Below are 6,338 nucleotides of genomic sequence, written 5' to 3'. Positions count from 1 at the left end.
ACATCATGGTATTCCCAGAGAAGATTTTGCACCAGAACTAGAAAATTGCTTTACCAGAAATTCATTACAAAGATTCAAAAATCCTCCTAACTCACAGGCTGTACCAGGCTATCAATTGATACGCAACCCCTTCCATTAATATCAGTGAGGATTACAGCTTCAAATTGCTCCTGAATTGGTCACTGCTAGAAATAATGACCCTTCTGCTGGTGGCACTGCGAAGCTCTCCCAGACCAGTGGCATGACATAAAATCGAGTCCTGCGGTCTTTGTGCAGAAGTGTGTGCACTGGGGACGAGGGCTGACAAACACCTCCCATGAGCTGGCCCCTAACCATTGTTGATACCTAGGGCTTGCGATACACCAAGGTCTATATTTTAGAGGAATGTTGGCCAGGTGATGCAATCCTGACACCTGTATTATAGCATTGTGTTGTGTCTTTGTCAGAGCTTTGTCATGCATAGAGACAAGGCTTGCTTGCAAAACACCCCCTCCTGACAAGGGGCATGCTCTGTTCAAAGCAGCTGGGGCTGCACAGCTCTACTGCAGAAAGTTTCCACACTATCTGAGAGCAGGTGCTTTTGTAGCTGCCTGAAAGGGTGATTTTAAAACATTAAAAGTTAATTCCTGACTTTACAGTGTTACCGAACAAAACGAGGGTGCAGCCCTCTCTGGTGCAATGACCAACACAGCACTAACCTGATTTTTAAGGAAACATTCAGCATTTGTCTTCTCTTGTCATATGAGAAGGAAATCAGATGGGCCATTCATGGCCTTTACAGCTGTTAGCGATGAGCTTGGCAGGATAATCCTGACCGAGTCCTCTCTCCCTTAATCCCAGGGCAGACTGGTGTGTCTGTGCTCCAGCCAACCCTCCCCACCTGCCCTGGCACATGGGGCAGAGGCGTCTCAGGTGATGAGCTTCCTTCCTCACCTCCTCTGCAAATTCCTGCTGGGTGAAAACCGCCTCCGTAGACTGCCTCCTTGCCCCAAGTGCTCAGGGCGGACTCCTGCTCTTGCACACAGCTCTGCAACAAAAAAAAAACAACGGAGAGAGAGAAACTGCCTCTTGCCGAAGAAAAAATTTACAAGAAGGAAGAGATTAATGTGGAACAGCTGTGCTACAGATTTTATGAATAATTTGCTGAAAATAAACTTTAATGGCAAATTAAGAACAGAGATTAGCTCTGCAGTTCTGTGTTCTCAGTGGGTAACATGCTTGCACAAAAGTACACAACAAAACTTGGCACCACGAGCAGCTTGACTGTCAGCATCTCCCCGGCAGCCAGGCAGCGCTGGCCTGCCGGGGCTGCTGCCTGCTGGGCCGTGGGCAGGCGGCTGGCACGGAGCTGCTTTCCCACAGCCTGCTCGGCTCTGGGCAGGCTTTTGCTTTTGGGAGCTCTAAATGCAGTGAGGTCATTCAGGAATAAAAAGGAGACGATGGCCAAGTGGATCAGCTCGGCTGCTCCTCTCCCCGCTGCATCACTCCCTGGAGGTGATATGGTTTTGGGCAGCGGCTGGATGCTATCATTGCCCATGGCAGATTAGCCACTGACTCTGCCCGTTTCAGCCTTCGCTCTCCTGGATGGAACTATTTTCCCCTGTTACATTCAGGAGGGCATCACCAGTTCAGAGCCTCAGATGAACCTACACCAGGCCTTTCAGGTCTCCCCACCAATTTTGGTTCCCTCCCCAGGTGCCACAGGTTGCCGATGACTAGCGGGTGGTGAGCACTCCGCTGGCCTATTTGAATGCATTTTCTGAGCTCACCAAGAACTCAAATTCTTCAGTTTGTGCCCCTTAAATGCTCAGCAGCACAAACTGCCCCCATTCTCCCTCCTGCTTTCCACTCCTACCTCAGGTCTTTAGCCCCTTCCCCAGGAGCAGGGCACTGGGGAGGTGGGTTCAGTGGTGTGACAGCCTCTTCCCATAAGCAGCGGGATGCAATGTAAGGCACACCCTGCCTGGCCTATGGCATCTCTGCTACCTCCAGCAATGCCCGTTTCTAGGATCGCGCCTGGATCAATTTGTCCAGCAAACACCTTCCTGTTGGAGCCCACAATTTTGCATACAGCACTCTCGATGCAGAGCATGTCAGCTCCCCGTCCTGCTACCCCGTGCCCAGGGCCAGAGAACAGGGAGGTGCCTCCCCCGAGCAGCACTGGGGCTCTGGTCCCTGGCTGGAAGGCAGGTGGAGGCTCTCCTTGTGGAAGGGAGGTTTCTCTGCTGCATACTGTGATCTGTGAATTAAACTCCATCAGTTTCTTCCATAACAGCTGGCCTCTGACAGGGAGAGGGATGAAAACACCGAGCCATTCCTCCTCCTCTGAAAGGATAAAGGCCAATAAAAAATGGATATTGGCAGGCTGGCATGAATTATCAATGGGCTGATGTTCTGAAATGTCCCAGCTTTGCCAACATGCCTGACTGCTTCGTGGCCATTGAATAACATGACCCCAAACGCAACAGAAACCACTCGTGTCTGCAGAAATGAAGGCAATTCATTTTGTGGTTCATTCAGCCAGCTCTGATCACCACTTCTGCTTCAGTTCAGAAAAGGCATTAATCTGCCTAATTTTTCTCCCTGTAATTCAGATCTGACAATCTCCATTTACTAAACATGATTAATAAATTAATTAATTGCACAATATCCTTTCCTGACACTAGTTCAGAGCATGTAACCTGGAAATAAGTCACTAGGAATCTCTATATATGGAAGATGAATTATGGATCATTCAGGATATTTTCAAGCTCAGTACCGGGGAGGATTGAAAGGCTGTTTAACCTTGTCCAGTCCAATTCTTCCTCATCTTACACCCTCAGCAGCCATCAGCGATCACTGGAGTTGCACAGCCAGACATGAAGGCCTGTTTAGATGGATGTATTGCATCTGGCAGAGAAGTTTTCCCCTGTATTGCTTCATGCTTTTCTGAATTGTGTTCTTACTCCAACAAGCACAAGAAGCCTTCTCCTTTTTGAAACAATAATATCCAGCCAGGAAGTAAAACAAAAATGTTTCCTCTTCAGTACTAAATTTTTGTCACTTTTTATATTCGCTTGCTGTTTGAAAAAGAAAACTTGAAGAATTACATAGCATATAACAGAAGAGATCATCACTGGCAAGAGGCAGTGGTGGAAGGTTCCCAGCTCACAAGGAAATGATACTGGCTCCTTTACTAACCCACACAGGCACATGGGGCAGGTTGCGGTTGTGATAGACCCTGATTAATGGGATATTGTTCCTTAAGCCAACGAATCACTCATCAGGAAACATGAAGCACATCCAGTTCCTTCTGAACTGGAGGACGTTTACTAGCTGCTCAGTAAGCTTTATTACAGTATCTCCTACAAGTTTTATGCATGCAATCAAAGTGTCTACATCAAGTTCTGCACATTTTAAACACCTCCATAAAACAATGTAATAGCCTTCACAAAAAAAAAGAAGTTAATAAAGGCCAATACTAATCAAGTTTTACATCAGACACAAATATTAACCATATGCGAATTGCACTGATAAATCTGAAAGGCGCAGGCGGCATCCAGCCCTTTGCACAGTCACGGGAGATACCAAGACCAGAGACAGCATCAGGATACTCTGGCTGCCAGTCCTGCAAGACAAGACACGTGTCTCGCGTGGGGAAACTAATGCAAAAGTGTTCATAGACCCCTCTTTAGAAATGAAAGGAGCAAAGCAGTAATTCAAATGTCAATTTTTATGACTTCAACAGCCAAACAAATGCCCTTTCCCAGGATTGGTTAAAACTCTTCTAATAGTATACAATTAGGAAAGGCATTTAATAAATCAATGCCATCCCCCGCGTGCCTCAGGCTGGCTGGCACCTCTGTGCAGGTCCTTGCAAGCTGCCTTGCTGAGGGACGGAGCTGTGAGTGGTCAGGGAACACAGAAAGGACTGTCACGGCGAGGAGAGCGTAGCAGGCACAGCAGCTCTCTGCAGCACTGCCTCTGGCATATTGCATGCTGCTGCCGAACAGCCCCTCTCACCCCGAGCCCACGCGACCGATCGCTCGCTGGTGGGAAAGCCCAGCAGCTGGTCCCTTTTTTTAAAGCCAGAGTGACTGTATAAAGATGTACAGGTAATGCCACAGCTCCTCCACAGAAAAAGGTTTGATATATCACTGTATTTGCTGGCTGGCTGCCACTGCCCAGCGCAGGACCTGCACTCTCGTGTCTTCATGCCTTTGATACACTGTGCATCTAACAGCAACATTTGGCCGTTTCTCGTTGCGCTGCGCTACAAGCTCATCAACAGAGTAACAGGACCGTCTTCTTTTGTAAGTATTGTTAAAGTGAATGGAAGAAAAATCTTGTAATTGCATTATTATCCCCTTCGTCATCCCTGCTCCTCCTCCCATGCTCCGAGGATGCAGGCATCCCACAGAGGAGGTGTTTGAGACAGAGTTTACCTTCAGCACGTTGCCGTGACCAGGGCTGTGAGGCCCTTGCCTCTCAGACCAGTGCTGAAACCACAAGAGGGTTAAGTTTCAACAGCAGGAGCATCATCACATCAGACCACAGATCAGATTTAACCCGCTTTATCTATGTATTCACAGCCATGCCACTGGGGGCATGCTACCCATTTCACAGAGCCACCAAGGAACATCCCAGGGCCAAGCTGCTTTGTCCACATTAGAAGAGGACATTTCACATGCATTTCTGCTCCTTCTGCATGTTGCCATGTGCAAATGGGCAGGAGCCCATAGGACTTACATAGTTAGAGCAAAGCACACAAGGCATTGTCTCTCCTTCTCTGCACCCAGAGGGAACCACCCACCCCCCTCCCCTCCCATCCTACCCCGTGGTGAGGACACCAAAAGCAGTTTCTGTCTCTATGCCTTTGGCGGTATCAGCAGATCTATGCAGCTCAATGCTGGCAGCTTGAACTCAGGTCGGGACTGCAGAAGCAACCCAGTAGCATCAAGCCTCTGTTTTAGATAAACAATTTCCCAGCCTGCCTATAGTTCCAGCCTTTGCCCCACTTAAAGCTGAGCGAGAGGTGACGCTTTGGAGTCACAGACTGGAGAGCAGTGTTTCCAGAGGCTGCAGCGCCTGCGATCGCAGCACAGCCACAACTGATTTTCCTTAGGGGGCCTTCTGTGCTGCTAGTCTGGTCCTATAATTACATTTCAGAACAAAGTTGCCTGTCAAGATTAAGTCTTCTTTCCTGATGATTCTGATTTTTTCTTACTTTCATATTGCAAAATAATACAATAGGATGAGAGCACCCTTTTTTCCCTCCAGATCTTTCTTTTTTTCACCTAGGCTGCATAATTTTAACCTCCAAACTAGGTCAGCTCAGAGAGGGAGCATTTAATTTAATCTGTTACAGTGATTAACAAAGCTGTTTTGTTGTTAAAGATTAAATGTGAAGGGTTTACCAAAATATCAACCACTTGGTGTAAACTGTTCCTAGATGGTGCTAAGGAAAAGCAGCCAGGATGCAGAGGCTGAGATTAAGAAGACCCTAGAAAAGACCCTGACAGAAGCCCATCAGTCTGAAGCTCTGACATTTCAGGCATCTTATCACTCCCTGGGATTTGAAACGATGTTATCCCATCCGTTAACAAATGCAGTACATTCCACAGCACACGTAATCCTAATGCACAACATCGGTGATGGGTCAAGGGTGAGGGAAGCCTTGTAGACTCCAAGATTAAATGCAGTGGGCCTCATATCTTCTGTTGTTAACTTACTTCTTTTTAAAAATACTCAGGAAATGTAGCACCCAGCCCTTTAACATAAGTAAAATTGGAAACAAAACCCTCTTCTCCCTCCCCCTCTTCCTGGTACTTGTGTTATCTGAAGATACAACCTGCAGGGTGAGCAGTTTTGGGGATGCTAGTGAACAAGCCCTGGCATCTTTATTTTGGCTATAGAGCAATAAACCTCAAGCGTAAGACCACTGGCTGGAGACATTTAAGCCAGCTCGCTGTCCTGGCCAGGGCAGGAGGCTGTCCATCAGAGGGGCCCCGCTCACCGCTGTAATTTTATTTTGGCATTGCTTCTTTTTGGTTTGGCAGTCCTTGCCTTGTGGGCTTTTGTAGTTTTTTTCTTAAAAAGAATCATTGCCTGTCCCGTCTGTGGCCCTGAAGGGTCAGGTGCAGTCTCAGCTGGACGGCGCCTCTGCTTGCAGCCCTGCTCCCCACCGGGACCCTGCGGGCCTGGGGAGGCTGCCTGGACAAGGGCACGCACCTGCTGTCTGCATCCTTGATTGAGTTATGGTAGCGGAGAAGCATTTTATTACCCTTTAGTTATCTTCATTAAGGCTCTCAGCAAGGGAAATGAGCATTCTTATGAAAAGCTTCACTATTGTGCCCAAG

This window comes from Phalacrocorax carbo, chromosome 11 (assembly GCF_963921805.1).
Source record: "Phalacrocorax carbo chromosome 11, bPhaCar2.1, whole genome shotgun sequence".
In the NCBI taxonomy this organism is placed as follows: domain Eukaryota; kingdom Metazoa; phylum Chordata; class Aves; order Suliformes; family Phalacrocoracidae; genus Phalacrocorax; species Phalacrocorax carbo.
The sequence above is the reverse complement of the archived record's forward strand: the minus strand, read 5'-3'. Positions refer to the sequence as shown.